The 18475-nt window shown below is 34.2% G+C and overlaps 1 protein-coding gene across 5 annotated transcripts in view; it reads right to left on the minus strand.

The window, feature by feature from the left end:
- LOC126926078 (lachesin-like) overlaps positions 1-18475 on the minus strand; it is a 549080-nt gene that overhangs the window by 84302 nt on the left and 446303 nt on the right. The window lies entirely within an intron of this gene.

The raw sequence follows: 18475 nt of genomic DNA on the forward strand, positions 1-18475 counted from the left end.
ATACTTCATGATTGACTGGTTTAAACGATTTCGGGTTTCCAGTAAAATAACGCACGTTGCGCATTTAATTGCCCATAGTTGTCAAAAGTAAATTCATCGGTAAATAGAGTGTCTAATAAATGAAAATACTTTCATAGAAAATAAAACAAATTTGCATTTCTTTCTACTTATTGTAGTGTCTCTTGATAAAAAGTAACAGGATTCTAAATGTTATTACTTTATTGATGTTTCACGAACCCTCTCATGTAACTCATCCCGTAAATTTTCTATGAGATTCGATTCAGGAAAAATTGATAAAACGTGAGTATAAAATTTCTAGACACCCGATTGTTTACATTATTTAGATCTTAAATTCGGTATCTTAGTACAACGTAAATATATTTTATATTCGCATTTTACGCACAATTTTTAGCAAGTTTTCACCAACTCGAATACTCAAAATGTTCCCGTGCAGAATTACAGAGCTCCATGTTTCAAAGTTAGTTGTGATCGTTTAGATTTTAATATTTGGTTTGTTCTCCACCACACTTATACTTCTTCTGTGCGAATTACAAATGCAATATTTACTGCCATTAGAAAAAATTGCTGTTAGTCAACCTCTTTCTCCTGTTTATCTCGTTTACTTTCTTCACAGTTCTTTACAGTCTTTCTCCGATTTCTTTTTTTAGTCATCATTATTTCTACAGGCTTCTCAGTATTTCATTTGTTAATTTTCATTCTACCATACCATACAAAATTAGTTCCGATTTTTTTCATCAAATAGTAGCACTTTTGTTTAAATAAACAAATTAATATAATAATTTCGTATAACATATTTCGGAACCATATCGTTCATTCCGTTGTTTTCGCTGTTTTGGCACGTTAAGCGTATACATTGATATTCCGGATGTTGAACATTATTGTCTAGAGCTGATATTTTGTTCTCCAGGTAAGGAGACGATCTTTTTCTATTATGTATACTATGTCTAGTCTATCAAGTGTAATTAGCAACCTCATATACATTGCAATTCAGAAAACATTTCGACATGTTCGTCGTTAAGTAGTGATCAATCAGCTGTCGATCAGTGCAGACAGTAAATTTTTTAATCTGCAAGTTACTCTCTTGGCAACTGAAATTAAATTAGAAGATTTCTTTCTACCTTCTCTCGCGATAAAATGTCTGAAATTCCAACGCAGAGAAAAATACAGCTTTAAAGCTACTTCTCGAAAATAAAATGACCCGAAGACAAGCCGCTGAGGCTTTCAATATTTCAAAAACGACGAATGCGAAGACAGGTACACGTCGAATGCACAGATCAAGAAAATATTAATTATTTTACCTGTGATATACGTAAAAATCAAATTCGGATAAGACTGTGTATTCTAACATTTTTTTTAAATATTGTTAATCATTTATCTTGCAAACGATTAATTCTCATTGTTGACTTTGACGAAATTAATCCCCCTCCTTTTATTGCGCTCCATTTGCACTATCAACTCATTTTGTTGATTTTAATTTTTACCGACTCTAGCCTAAGATAAAACGAAGAACTTGGAGCGATCGATACTGTTTCTCTGCTGATTACATTATTTACAACCATCGTCATAATCGTTATTATTCACAACGAAGGAAAAACCGCCAGACCAGCTCGCGTAAATGCAAACTCCAAACCGACTTTGCTTGTATTAGCATTATGTGTTAAACGAAAGATAAAGACTGAGATAATTTATCCAAATCTCAAAAGTCTTTTCACTTTCACGAACGATGTACAAAATTAATTTTAAAGTATTAAAATTGATGTGGATTGTCTTTCTGGAAAATTCAAAATTCGTATCTGCTCTCTTTGGTTTTTATGTCTACAGGGTCATCCACCTAAAGGTGGATTTATTCGTTCAAACTGACAACAGTTGTGTCATGATTCCGTCTAGACAGACATGGAATGTGCATGTAGCTCGGAACCCACACGCGCCAGACTAAATGAGAATAGCAACAGTGCGACATACATGTAGAGTACCACAATCACGTGCGGACGGGGGTGCAGTTATATACTGTGGCGTGAGAAAGTTTCAGAACTTCACTTTACGTTACCACAAATAAAGAAATAAAGAACATTTAGATACGTAAAAGATTCTTTCGTGTACAATTCTGTTAATTATTGTTAAGATAAAAATGTCAAATATACCACAGGGTATATAGTTCCCTTATGGGTAGCAAGTTTTTGTGAAATTTTTTTGCTAGACGCTCGAACGCTCGGCAAACGTTCGGCTTTCGCGTTGAAAACTTGCCATGCTCCCGCTCACTTCCCCCTAGCATCGTTGAGACTAGTCGTGTCGAGTGTTTTTCTATCAAACGAAACACGATAATTGTAAAGTATTAAAGGTATCTCATCGTAAAAGGAGTTTTCGGAAACGGTTGACACCATACTAGCTCACAATCAATTTTGTTTGGCTTTTGATGCAGGTTAATTCTCTACTAAAGAGTAGGAGTATAAAGCAAATCATTCTTATTTCTATTCTAAATACCAAGTTATGACATATACGAATATTAATCGTCATAGTTTTGTTTATTTTCACAATGGGCGCGTGCAGCGAAAAAAAATTACAGAAAGAGAAGGGAATGTCAAACTCTATCGCTCTTGCTCTGTTTATACTTTCGTACGTTGCTCTACGACCCTCAGGGCACACTTCCTCGTCCGCACTCTGCTCCTCGCTTCTGCTGTTCATTCGTCCCGCTCTCACTCCGCGACCGCCAGACCTTGTTTTCTTTAACCTACTATGTATATGCTAACACCATCTCGTTCGGTGGTATGAAAGCAGCAACTCGCTCGAGATTCAAATGCCACATAATATTCGTCCTTTGGTAATTCCTCGTCGAAGAAAAGCCAACGCACCATGATCTATCACAAATATGTTATCTTTGAAACATCTACAGTTCATGATATACATATATGTACCGTATATATTATACTTATCGTAACACGAAACCAAGTTGCAAAAAGTTTCCGTCACCACAAATCGTGGATGGTAGGCGAGAACACGGAGCGATTGTCGCCGGGGAAGCTTAAATATAACGCCACTCATAAGAACTAGGAAAATTTACCGAATGTCCAGCTAAACAAATTTTAAAGTACGAATTAAATAATAATAAAAAAAAACTCATAAGAGGCACAAGTCGCTGTTCTCTATACAATGAAGAGAAGCGTCTTTCTCGCGAAGCTTCGGTGAAAAATAAACGCAGCAGCTTCTGTGCACTTTTTCCTGTAAGCTACATTTCGTTACATGATGAAGTTTAATGTGCTCAATTAAATTGTTACTTACGAATTGCAATGCAATTATTTACATTTTTACAAACGTTACGATCCTTCCTCCATCTCGTTTGGGATTATTTGTTCTTAACGTATTCGACATTTTCTTTTACGTTGCAACTTAAAATTTATCAACGATGATTTTCTACAAATGCACCGCTATTACTTGACTTTGAATCGCTTTGCTGCGAATGCGTCGAATACGAGGACGAGAGACAAAGAGATATAGCGAGACATTTAACAGAATTCATACTTGGACAGATTATTTTTAGAAAATTGAAATCAATTTAAATACAACCATGTTTGGTGTCATTATCATTGTAACAGTAAACTAAGAAGTTCAGAAACTTTATTTTTTTGCTGAGACGATTACTGCGCTGCATTAAGTTTTCCTTCGCTTCCAATATGTATAATATCCTAATCGTATACAGGGTGGACCTCTCAACTTGCACACTCCGAATAACTTTTAAGGTATGCGTAGTAGAAAAAATGTTTTTATACAAAAGTTGCATAGTTTTGAGCGGCGCTTTATATGAAACACGCACTTTTCTTATACGTAAAGGCATTTTGGTGACTTCAAGGTCAACTTTATTTTTTTATGCGGGGTCATATTTTTTAATGCATTAATCGAAGCATCCCAGGATTCTTTATAAAAAAAGAGCATTAACCTATTCATGAAAGACAACGTAAACACAAGAATACCGCTTCTTTCATACGTTAAATTTGACAAATTGACGTTGAAATATCTGCTAAACTAATAGTCTTTCGACATAAATAGGTCAATCTGTTTTTGTAAAAAATGTGCAGTTGGATCGAGTTTGTCCAAAACGCGTTCACCTGCTGAAATTCTAATCGTGCCAAATTATGTCCCCTTCGAAATCATTCAACCTGTGCCTGAAATATCGTTTAATGTATCGAACGCAAGCGAGATATTTTAGGTGATAACGTTATATAAGAGACCTTGTCCTATGTACAACATATGTACAATGTATAAGATGTAAAAAATATATTTTAATACAAATATACTTTTCTGCGCCTTGGAATTAGTGGAGAAGGTTTATAAAAAAGGGTTGGTGTAAAAATGACCTAGACTTTAAAATTCAAGATCAGCTTTGTTTATTGCAACGTATTCTATTCGTCAGAGGGGGAAAAAGTCGGTATGTATAATTTTATAATAATTTGAAATTACGATGTTAGATGCTTTATTCTATTCAGGGCGGACTACTTTACGCTTGTTTCCTCGTTAATATCTCATTATTTACATTCTATATGACTTTAAAATGTAAACGTGCAAATAACGTGGTGGTAACAGCTAGTGGAATTTTAACAGCTTTTTTCAAGAGAACCATTGGGTCGCAACCCATGGCTCCATCGGCAAGTTTGATTCTCGTAACGAGTAAAATATGGCGCAAACAAAAAAGTTTTACCTTCGAATTTTAAGAGCAACCGAGCATGTGGAATCTCGCTGCGATGACCGTGACACCTACTTTCCCAACACCCTGTACATGCACACAACCACGGTTTGGCTTTGGTTTCAGGGATGAGTTTGGCCTCGAAATAAGCAAACTCGCTATCCCCTCCTCGTTATTTGAAATCGCTGGCAAAGTGAGAGATTCGAAAACGAATGGAGTCCATGAAAGCGATAAGCAATAAATCTTTATGGTCGAACGAGCAGCGACGACGTTTAGTAGAAGAAGAATAGAATATGTATAATGCTTTCTCACTCCAGCGATGTTACTATATATAGGACGACGTGTTACTATATATACATATATATATTTATACAGGGTGTTCATTTGAGGACTTCACGATCAGTTACATATCTCGAAAAGTACGTTATACGTCGCTCGTTTCTTATTTTTCAGCTGTTTTCCAAGTCATTTGAAGATCAGCTTTGCTGTTTTCAGATGGAAAGTGTTTTCTTTAGAGATTCTTATTCTGCTGGAAGAAAGAAGAAACTTTTATAGGAAACATTTTTTTAGTAAACCTTACCTTGAAAAGATATTTATTCGATTAAAAGTTTATTTCAGTTTTTGTTATTTCCAAAGTAGCGGAAGGAAAATTATACAACACAAAGTAAGTTCTTTTCATTTTTCTGGTCATTATTAACGATAAGGTAATAACAAAGACAATGTGCTTTTTTATGACACTGATTTATTTTAAAGACAGTGGAATTTGAAAATTGATCATAATATTGTTTAGAACAAAAGATGGGAAACATTTGGAGAACATTTTACTATGTTTCGATTTTGAGTAACGATCACTCTGATTCAAGTCATAATAAAACATACAGTGATATCCAAATAAGGATTGTCGATTGAAGCTAGATAAACGAAGATTGAGTCTATAAATTAATGTTTGAGTAAATTTACTTTCCATATTCCTCTACTTTTGTTTGACAGAAAATAGTCTTTTTAAGTTACAATTATCGAAGGAAGGCTTTCTTTCGTCTATAGCATGCTGCTGCGCAAAATGTTTATTATTGCTTCTCCCATTATTAACACTGCTTGATTATTATATGCGTATGTCTTTATAATTTCTCTGAGTATGTTTAAATCACTCTTCTTTTTTGCTATCATACTTAATTGTGATTTATCCGCTTCTGCTGCTTCGTCTTCGTCTTCTTCTGCTTCTCTTTCCTCTTCGTCTATCTCGTCTTCTTGCTCATCATCTGTAATATTTTCATCTTCGTTAACCATTCTTACAGGATCTTCGTCATAAACGCCATATATATCAACATCCTCCTCATCGTCATATTCGTTGGAAACATCTGTGATTTCTTCTTCAGGTTCCTCTGTTATATTTGATTCTGCTCTACGAAACCGCACTACATCGATTTTATATCGGCTCTTAAAGTCGGCTAACCATTCCTTGCTTTCAACAAACGAAGTTCCTTCCTGTTCACCAAACAGTTCGACCGCTTTCTCTTGTATTAATGGATCAGTTAATTGATTCCCCATTGCATATTGATCCTGGATCCACGTATACAAACGATCTTCCGCTTCTTCGTTCGAACATCTTCTTCGATTTTTATGTTTTGATGGATGGCCTCCTCGCTTTCCAAAACCTGTTGAGCGTTCGTTCTCGTGACGAATATTATGTATGATATCTCGCGAAACTCCATACTGGCGAGCTAAATATTTCACTGACATCCCTTTATTCAACTCTTCACTAATTGCTTTCTTGTGTTGCACCGAGAGGAAAGTTCTTCGGATTTTCCGACTTTCTGCCATGATTAAAGAAACCACAATACTTCGTAACTTGAACTTTCCGCGCCGTTTTAACTGTCTCGTACCGCTCGATCAGTAGTTGTCAAAAGACTAACCAACTTCAGAATTGTAGGAATTCTGTGCTCCGATTCAGGTAAAAACATTTGTTTTTCCGAAAAAATATTCGTATGACCTCGTCAAAGAACATATCGCTATTTTTACGACAAACACAAACGGCACCTACTCATCAGCTAATTATTTATTTGATGTAAATGTATACTACCTGACTGCGATAAACATGGAATTTTTCTTTAAATTTGATAGTCTTAATTATCCGTATCTTTATTGTTTTATATTTGCATTCACATCGGCAGTTCAGGGAACGTTTTAAACATTTTTAACTAAATATTCCGTGTATTATTTATAACTTGATAACAATATACTGGCAATAATGACATAACTCAGAATTTGAAGTTTTTGAGTTATTGATATAGAAAAAGTGGATCTTGTTTGTACTTTTTGCTGGTAAAGCCTCACAAGTGAGTTTTTAAAAATAAGTATATGAGGGCAATTGTACCGTTGTCTTTTGTTTACGTTTGATACAATACAAAACATTCAAACTCGTGATTTAAACACTAAAATCGTGATTCTTCAGTTATGTCATTGTTGTGGCAAACGAGCGACGCACTCATACTAAAGCAATTATAAAAAAATAAGAGCGACTGTAGCACAGAATTGGTAAAGTGCAGCGCGTTTCATCCATCGCTTAGATACCAGGACAACAGGTCCTGTGTCTTGTTCTATCCTTTTCCGAACAATAACGACCACTTTATGATTCGCCGCTATCTCCAGCTTCTCGTTCTTTCTGCATATTCTCTCTTGTCCCGTTCGAGAACAAAGCCAAGCCAAACAGCGTACCTGCATCGACTGTACCTGATTCGTAGTCCGCGATACACCGGTTTCGAGCGCACTGCTTATTTCGAAGTGAAAACTGTACATGTATAGTGGCTCATGAAAGCATTCGACTGCCTTTCAGAGCAGACTAATTTTTCTAAAGCCGGGCCAAGCGACTTGAGTTTTTTTCTCGATCAAAGTAAGGAAGGATTAATTACCCAGACGAAGGGAACAATGAAATCGATTGCAATTGGAGAGAAAAAAAATTAAGATTACTCTTTACGATTCTTTTGTCTGAGTTTGTGACGAGAATTTGAACAACACGTTTTAAGCAGTTATGTCAGCTATGTGCTGAAAATTTTATCCTGGCTAGAAGTAAAACCAGTCAAAACAGTCAAAAATAACGAAAATCGCGATTTTCTACAATATTTGCCCTATGACTGTAATAAATCTACACTTTTATCCGTCTTTCGATACCTGTTGCTTGCTTCTACATCAATCTATTTCGACTCTATAAAATGTGTTGTTTAAACTTTTATTACAGGCCCAGATAAAAACGTTGTAAAAAGTGACCTCTTCCTTCTTGCTCATCATCTAGTCAACCAATCCTTTTAGCTTATCAAGAAAGTTCAAGTCGTTTGGTTCAGCTATAAAAAAGTTCTTTTGTTTTGAGGAGCGTTCGCATACCATCGTGAGTCGCTGTATGTACGTAAACGTTATTTTCAATAATATGTGTCATATCATTTTTTCAGGATTTTTCGTATCACAAAATTATAGTCTTCGGGAATCTGCTTCGGTAAATACAATCTAATTATTGATTTTATTTATTTCGTATTATAAACGAGCAATAAAAACTAAAATATAAAGCTTGCGGTAGAGTAACTTTCTTATGGCAAAATATAAACAAGAACGTTGCCAATTTCGAACTGATCAAGAGTAAATAAAATAATCGGCGGAAGATAAACGTAGCTTGCTTCGGAGAAAAATAAATTTGGCTAATAAATTAAGCCAATTCTCAGTTAAACACGTCCAAACATTATTTTCTTATTTTTTCGAGTCAACTCTGTATATAATCGATATTTTAACCAAAGTAAAAATAAATCGCGATAATACAAAAATAAATGATAAACTGAATTATTAAATATAACTTTAATCTATAGTTTAACGTAATGTCCATCCTAACACACAGCCTAACCTGATCTATCGTAATTCAATTCAAATCTGGATGGAAGCAAAGTTCTGTAAGAATGATAGAATATAATCTAGCGTGTGAATTATTTTAGATAGAAACACCGTGGCAAGTAGAGTGAAAAGCGCGTATAGACTATGAATAGTTGCAAGTATGAGAAGAGTATGTGAATCGAAAGATTATATAAGATATCCGCGTAAAAAGCACAAAATTGTAGTAAAATAACACATTGCGTAAACCTTTTTATTGTAGATTCTTAAATTAGTCTAGTTGGTGTCAAGTTATATTTAACGTGTATCTAGCAATTATCTGTTCTTTGTTTTCGCAACCACATGTGTTCGATTTAATTTCACACGATAAAGAGTATCTCCTTATAAACAGTGTACTCACCACAGCTTTTCTAGTATTACTTTGATCAAGAATTATTCAACTTTTCAACATTATCTGACCAATCACAAATATCGCGAAATTAATGTTTATAAGAACAGAGTGTTGTAACAAAGTGTCTGTTGGAAAGGTTGTACCGAGGTTGTACATATAGACAAGCCCCTTCGTTCAGGAACGTAGCCTCTGGAAAAAATTTATGTTTACAGAAAGAATCTTATTGGCGATGGGTGAGTTTGCCGCGCGTGATACAATTTCCTTTGCCCGTACTTTGTCTTTTCTCAGTGTCGAACCAAACTTTGCTTTCTAGTATTGGAATTTACGGAATTTTACCAGTTATCACAAAGTTTCCGTGATGTGAAAATCGTGATAAGTATAATTTCTTCTCATACAAGCACAAATATCTTTTTTTCGCAAACTTTAGACTTAGTTCTGGTGGCGGAATCTTATAAGAAACTTGTCAAATCTCTCCCCTGGCTCTTGTTTCATTAATTTGCACAGGTATCTCGTATATCTGACTTTATTTAGGAGAATAGTACTAGTCTTCCACTGCAATTTTGTACATGTCGACATCTATATCTGTATCTGTATATCGGTGTTAGCAGTGTTATGGTAAATTTCCTGGAACGACAAGTCTATATGTTGAAAAGTTGTTCTTTCTCGTTCTGGCTTATCCATATTCGCCGTGAGAAGATAATTTCTAAATACTTTTTTCCATTTTTCCTACCGCAAAGAAAATTCGAACCACCTTCACACTCGAAGGTAACCATATTAACCAGTTACCAAGGGTATTGCTTCGGCTTAGGTACCATTTTGCATTAATCAAATTATCTACATATAGTGAGTTATGTTTCTACTCGTAGGTACCGTAAGCTTATTATTTCATCTGTATGAGATTCTATGTCGTTTATTTGATACAAACCTTGACGATTTTGTCAATTTACTATTTAGTTAAATTCTTGTACCATTTACATACATTTGTAAATTTATCTCTTCCATATCGGTCAATGGGGTTTGCTTGATGTAATTTCTGTTTCGACGTATCTGGTTATAATTTAAATTTAATAAAATATTACATAAATATATATATATCATTTAAAAATATAAATAAATTATCTAAATTAGCAAATGAGTGAATGTACTTGATATAGGTGTAAGATATCAAATAAGTACTCGAAGAGTGATTTTATCACAAATGTCACAATGTCACATTTTCTCACAATTGTCTTAATGGTAACTATTTGTGTGTAATATTTAATGAGTACATATATATAATTCCTAGATTAATTTAGCTACAACCACTGTTATTTTTGGGTAATTATGTAAATAAACAACCTATTGTTTATTGTTATTGTGTCGTGCCTTTTAACTCTAGAAAACAAATTTTCTCTCACTTATATGCATACAACGATAATATACGAAACTACAACCTCCAAATTTTTCTTCCTTTACCCCCATTTGTTTTTTTTTTCTGTGATAGCAAATCACAATTATGGCAGCAGTGGCTTTTTCTTAATCAGTAAACTGCGCATACACGTCAATGCAAAACTTTATTTCAGTGCGGTTGGCGTGCATATTCGTCGTGTAAAACAGAGAAATACTATTTAATATAAAAATTCAAGTAAATTTCTAGTAAATTTTAGTAAAAAGTAATATAAGTGACATTTAGTGGTATGTTCTCTTTATACATCCAGTAAATACATACATTATTTGTATTTCATAAAAACAAGAGTTTGAGAAAAAAAAGTATGTTTGATTATTTGATTATTTTCTTTGCTATACCGGTTATGCTTTTTATAAATTGAATTGATTATTTCCCCAAATGCACCGGCTATTTCTCTAATTATCTTTTGGTAATTTTGAAGTTTTCAGTAACGATAGCTTTTTCCAACAATAAATTGCCAATTTTTTTATCGAATAAAAATGTAATCCTTGCCCGTTTTGCTTTACTCTCTTCGTAAAATTTATAATAGGAGCATTTACCCTGCGGTCGACGTGTTACTCGTCGCTGCTTCGCTTTACCGGCGCACTTCGTAAAGGATTTTTGAAACTAAACTCCGCAGTTAACAGGTTAATTATTATTAGTGGCATGTACATACTTTGATCCACATCGGCGCTTGCTGCGTCTCGAATTACTGCCGTCATCGTCCTTGCAAAAGTTACATTATGCGCTGTCTCCATACCTGACAACTAATAGAGTCAGTGTACGCACACTGCCCCTTTACTTCCCAACCTCGTACATCGAGTCATAAAGTTCAATATATGAACGACACTCTATCATTACTACACTAGGTATACTTAATTACAAAACTGGTAATTTGACGTGTTCAAAAGTTTCTAGTCACTTTGTATTACGAAAGAATTTCATGCTTTATCTCGCAATATATGTATATGGAAATTGTATAGAATTCAAACTACCCGCCAAGCAACATTTTTACTTTTGATAAAAAATTTGAAGTAAAATTGATAAAATTTGTAGTAGATTTGTTATTAACTGTTATTGTATTTAATTTCATTATTCCCAAAATAAACTCGATTTTCCAGAATCGATCGTCCGATTTACCCTAAGCATTTACGTTATTACATATATACGCTAAAAGTGAATTTTGTTAATACTTTGCGCCTCTAAGGTTCTGAGGTAAACGTTGCGCGGTCCCTCATAATCCACTTAACAAAAGCTAACCATCACCGCCTTGCCTATTCTGTGGCCAGACCCTTTAAACAAAGTCTCGATTCTCTATTTTTTATTCTTTGACATTGCAACGTCCAGTCTATCTCTCTATGAATTTATCCTTCTTCAAACTGTTTCACGCATCCTCGAAACAGCTCGGCTTTCAGATTTGCAAAAATTCGCTCAAGCAGCCTGCCTTCGGCCCAGTCATACATTACTGCAAGCCCAAATAACGGCCAACTATCTGCCATTATATCGACACGAAGTCGTCGCTAACGTATTTGTTATTCTTAACATTTTATAATTAATTATTTTGTATTAGGAGCACGAAGGCCAGGTATGCAGTTGATTAGATTTGTCTCTTTTATCGTGCCTCGTTTGTATCTTCCAATTTATTTACACGTTGTGTTGTCTCTATTGATAGGCGTTCAATGGGCTTGCGTATCTAAAAGTTTCATTTTTCTTAAAGAAACGTGTTTCGAGTCATTATCGCGTTAAAACACCCAATTTCTCGATATTTCTGTTGCTATTTATTCCAATAAATGTACATGTATCAAAAATATTACATTGTTCATCATTCCATTGATTTCCACAAGACTAAAAGATTCATCGTGTAAATGTGTTGTTACCATACAGTGACTGGTACGAGTCGCTGGCATAATATGCCAACATTTTCACGATAAATTTTCAATTTATAATGCGATCAACTTTTCCAATTGTTCTTTGCGGTATTCCACTTTGGGGCCGGTTTCCAAATTGCACTGTGCCTTGCTGTATCGTTAATCGTAAATTGTCCAATTTGTAATAGCAGGTAAATCTCACGAGAAGATTTATTAGTTTGTGACGAATTAACTACTCTCGAATTTCAACAGAAGCTTTTCGACACACGTTTTATCGCTTTAACCATTTACTTAGCAAGTATACGTACAATACGTCCCATAAATTGTCAAATTTTGTTACATTCATGTATGTCCCGCGTTTTCCATCACAATTTCTAAATCTAGCTTCTATAGAGAATTCATGGGATAAACTTGATTCTAAAATTTATAAAACCTCTAAATAAATACATCGTTAATGAGCTGAAAAATATATTGATAGAGAAATGGCATTCTACTAATGTAGAATATCCGAAAAAAATAATTTTAAATAATGAACTAAAAAATAAATAAAAGATGTAAAAAAATATTAATTTTTGATAAATCACCGTGTACTTCTGCCACGAAAAATTGGGGATGATTTCAATTAATTTATACTACAATATAAAAATGTATTGAGCTAATGATATGCATACAATCCCATTAAATATGTTTCATTTTAAAAAAAGTCAACCTAGGCCTTATGTAATTAATGTAGACATGTTACAATATATACAGGGTGTTGCGTAGTGACCGGTGCGAGTCGTGTAGATGTGTGGATGATGTGAGTGTGGCAAGTGTGAAACACGATGACGTATCTGAAAAAACAGACAATGCGTCTAGCCACGCGGTGAAAGAAAAATGGTATGCAGAAAAGAAAATAAAAAATAAAATATTTAAAATATCTTCAAAGTTAACACACGAGGTGTGCCTAAAATCGTGGTACAATGGATAATGATTCTACGTGTAAAAATAGACCGAAGAAAAGCATAACATTTTTTGTTTAAAGCTTCGTTTTCAAAGAAAACGAGTTTGAAAAAAGAAATAGATATGAGTTACCCCAGTGCTTTATAAAACTGATAGCACGAAGCACCATTGCTTATGGTCTGTTTCGGTAATCGCACAATGATTGGTAAATAGAAATAAGAAAAATAATGCTTTTGTATTTCTTGCATTACACCAGAAAACATACGACAAAGGGTTCTACATGGATGTACATCAATTACTATGGAAGTATTTGAAAATGTAGGGTCCAAAAGTGTACTGAAGTTAATGGTGCACATTTTGAACATCTTCTGAAATAAATATTTTCCATTGAAACATACAAATCTTACTTTTGCCTTTTTTCTATACAAACATGATTTTCTCGTTGCAGGTTACGAGAAGGTTAACATGTGGTCATGCACATAGTTGAATTTGTTTTTCTATGAGCTATAAGAGTGTTATAATAAAAATATGCAGTGTCACTTAAAAATGACCTCGAAATCTTTCGAAAAATGTGACCTTGAGAAAACATTTTTGCCCCTCGCCACATTTGTCCCTTCCAAACGAGCATTCTCTTCCTCTGATATTTTTTTCTATCGCAAGAAATAACAGAGATGTTTAAGATGGTCAAGTTAGGTGAAATACCCTGTATGACACCATACACCTTCAGAGTATTTTATAGATATATTAAACATGAAATCATTTAGCAGGTAGATTATTGATATCATCATATTCCATTCTACTAGAAACAAGAAATATTTGACACTTACAAGGGGAGGACTCCAATTGACTAACTTTGATTTTAACGAGCTTTTGCGAGTTGTGTCATTTAAAAACGTCAAGATCGTGACATCTTATCGAAAAATAACTCTCCGGAAACCTTCTATGCAGCAGTTTGTAACCTGCCAAACACTGATCCACTTTTATTTGGAATATTTTTCTTTTGTCGCACCATCAGAAATAGCCAAGAAAATCGTGGCGACAGTTATCACTACATCGAATATTTTACGCATAGCATTAAAGACACATATATTAACAACTCGTAGGATTAAAATCTGCCCAACAAAATCGAAATCGATCAATTGTGGTCCTTCTCTTGTCAGAACAATACAGTGTGATATTGTACGGAAACAAGGGAGGGAGGAAAAGGGCAGAAAGATATGGAGAGAGCATTTCACCCGGGCCTGCTAGTGGACTCATTGATAAGGCGACTTTGCATGGCTGTATCTTAGACGCTGAAATAGTGAGGGTCAGGTCAGAGGATCTACATTTAGGAAAGGATAGTAAAACGAGTATTCGGAGACTGTCTTGAATGAAAATCTTTGCGGTGATAAATGTAGAGAGGTCGTCGCAAGAGATAACCTTGAGATTTTCAGAACCTCTTCTTCTATAGAAAATTCTGACCACCGTATTAATGGTTCTCCGTATTATAAAACTCCTATGAACCTTCATCGTATATCAAAAGATGGTGGAATTAGTTAAAGCGATTGTAGTTTACAATGTAGGTCCAACACAGGTCCACCGTGCTTACTGAACACGGACAGTATTATTTACTACTTAATTAATTATTATATAATATTAAGTATTATTTATTATTTATTTAATTTACTGAACCGTGACAGTATTATAAAATATCATTGCTAACACTTAGGGATACACAACCGAATAGGGAGACCTCCCCTCTGTGAAGATCATCGCTGCGTGACCGAATTTAGCAGCGCATTTTCTTTTTCTCTTTTTTTTTTTTGTTATTATCAGTTATTATTTCCAAATTAATTGCGCCAATTTTTCTGTTCTTATAAAGTACAGTATATAATAAAATACACCAATTTAGTGTTGTTAAAATTAATTAACAAGTTACACTATTAGTTATGACTAAATAAAGTCATAATAATATTAGGTGTAAAAAATAAATATTAACAAATAAAGTATAAGGTGTTACATCCTCTGACCTAAGCATATTATAATTCATCCTTCGGCCAAGATGGTCAGCTAAGTAAACACATTTGCACGAACCTGCAATAAACTTATTAGCTTTCTTGAAATCGAGACGCCCCTTAGGATTATTGCTTATTACGGTGAAATGCGGGGTAAGCGGGTCTTATCATGTTCTAAACACACCCATCACAAGCTTTCCTTTTCCACATAACCGGCACCGAGCCTCACTTGCTATCGACTCTTCGGCCAAAATACTTCTACATTTCTACAGTTGTTGAAAATAAATAATGTTTTATTTTACAAAAAATACCGTTAAAAATGTCCAGAAGCAACGGTGAAAATGTAAGGCGAATTATCAGACTGTTCTGAAGATAACGTCATGCAGGTACGTGATTATGAGTTTAGCGAAAATGATAGTATTGTAGTATGGGGGAAATTTAGGTATACATTTTTCCTAATACTATTTATAATTCATTTACAATAAATAAACTAAACAGATATTAATTAGACAGAAAACGATGGTTCTTTAATTTGAACTAAACGCAACAATCTTACTTTACTTCAACCACTCTCGCAACTCGACAACGCTAACAACTCTACTCTTCGACTTCTCGATCAACGCTCAGCGCTTCTCGATCAACACTCTTTGAATTCAAATCGTCCCCCTTTATTAGCGTTAATTTTTCCTCTCTTTAATTTCATCCTGTTAACGCTCCGCAAGAACTAGGTGACTTTAGTCACATAGGCTTTTTTTCCTATGCAAACTAACAACCGAAGGACAGACGACACTGTTTTGATCGATTTCTAATCAGGCTTTTTCTTGCGATACTACAGTATTGTTATTCCCATACATCAAGACAATCGTCGAATACTTTTGTACGATTCGGAGGATGATATAATTAGTTTCGACAATATCGTCGATGGTATCGATGATTGGTCAGAAAATGATAATGGAACCTGAACTAGAAGCATATGCTCGAACTCTAATCGTGAACACGATAGCTCATGATCGAGGAAACACATTGGAAATAACTCGGTTGTTCCTTGGCAATGATTTATTTGAACAACAGAAACAAATAGATATCGCTCTCAAGTTTTAAACAAATGTAAAGGATATAAATCAGTGAGATGGATTGATGTCACAGTGAGAGAAATGAAAAAGTTTCTGGGGTTTAATTATATTGATGTAGAGACATACATATATACAGACACGTACAGATAATACATATGATTACTGGTCAACTTTTTCATATATAGAAACGCCAATCTTTTCAAAAACAACGAGTCGCATCTAGTTTCAAGAGGAGTCGAATTATTTAGCTTCAGCAAAGATGAAGATAAAGTTGAAATCGTCGCCATGTATCGTAATGCACTCCACCAATGGAAAGAAAGAAGATGACAATTTCCAACACATAAGAAATTGTCGGGTAAAACTCGATGCATAGCTGAAGTTTCGAGGAGTTTCGTGTCATAAATGCATATTATATTTTGTTAACTGAATATTATAAACCCTTAACTGGTGTTGAAGAATATCAATCTGAAAACAAGGTAAGGATGAACTAGTAGTATACTTAAGCGGACATGGATGGATTCCTTGTAAAAAAATAACTCAAAGATATGGAATAACAATTTTTTGTTTGAGGCTTAGTTTTGGAGAAAATTCATTTTGAAAACTCTTCGCGAGCGCGAGATACTTGCGACACTTAGAGTACCTCGTTCCTGTCTTTATGACTATAAACATTAAAAATGTCACGGTTGATCTTGGTAGAGTGATGATTCAGCCTGCAAGATCACCGCAGCTCGTTCCGCTGGATCTTCTTCATGGGGTAACATTATTTATGTACTTTTTGTATTGGATATTATATTAGATACTTGAACACATATGCATTCAAAATTCATTGACATTAGTTCACGCTTCCGTGATTCGGCGAGTAACGTTCTGTTTACGACAAGATAAACGATAATTTCTGTAATTTCCGCATTAACACATTCGCGGCCGCTTTGGGAACTGTAGCGTCCAGGCCTTTCCAATCAAATGCCCCTCTGTGAGCCATTGTGCAGGGAATTCATACATCTTCCATAACCACAAGCGAATTTATCTACATGAATGACATGTAAAGGAAGAGCTGGTACTAGTTGCCAATGGTTTCAAATATTTTAGGAGCTGGTATTGTTGTTATTTTCAAGTATTTTTCTTTTGATACACGGAATTAATTACCTACTTTGCCAATATCATAATATGTTATTATAATATCTATATAAGTAAATGAAATAGTTATAATCCGAGAATAAAATTTGCAAATAAACATGATAAATAAATAACTAATATAATATAATAATAATAACAACGTTGAAAATAAGGAATATTTTTTTAGGAACCATAGCTTAGATTAAGGATTTACCTAAAAGACAGATCCCACGATCACATGGGAGCTATAGTTCCCATGTTAAAAAATGAGCTAAAAAACATTTTCTATAATTAAATATCTATTGGAATATTTATAATGATAGGTTGATACTAAAAGCATAAAATGAGAAAAGATAGTTCCTCCAGTTCAACGCCGGTCAATGACAGCATTAATTAATCAATATCTTTCATAATACTGTAAAGTTAATTTTTTCGATAACGAAGCTATGAGAAAAATCGTTTTTGTATATTTTTGGTTTATCTTTTCATAAGGAATCTACCCATGCCCGTTTATACTACTTGTACTCTGCATATGAAATATACACATATATAATATTACATATTATACGTATACGAAATTAATATTAGCACATAAACACGTGATGCATGTGTGAGAGTTTTGATTTACGCACACACCGCGCATTTATTTACAGATTACATTTGGAACATAAAACATCACGTTTATGATGGCAGTTAATTTTTTACAGTTATTTTGTACATTTTTGGTTTTGAACAGTCTCCGTTTGAGTGATTGTTTAAGAATATATCATAGTAAAATAAGAGCTTTTTAACGTTCAAACCTTTTTAAGCGATTGCTTTCTGTTTAAAAACCATTAGTAAATATTATTTTCTAGAGTGTTTAAATGATGCAAAAACTATTTATTGTTTTTTCTGTTGAAATTGCACAACATTGAACAATCGTTATGGTATAGAGCGGCACACGGATACTTTTTCAACTGCGTGTATGCGTTTACAATTTATAAGTGTTTTGTGTTTTTTTCCAGCTCTATGTAGGATAGGAGAATACAAGAAAAATGGTTAAAACGTATTGTTGGCCGCCGACGAGTAGTGGAGTATTTTCTCAAACGCGGTAAAAAAC

This window comes from Bombus affinis, chromosome 17, assembly GCF_024516045.1.
Source record: "Bombus affinis isolate iyBomAffi1 chromosome 17, iyBomAffi1.2, whole genome shotgun sequence".
In the NCBI taxonomy this organism is placed as follows: domain Eukaryota; kingdom Metazoa; phylum Arthropoda; class Insecta; order Hymenoptera; family Apidae; genus Bombus; species Bombus affinis.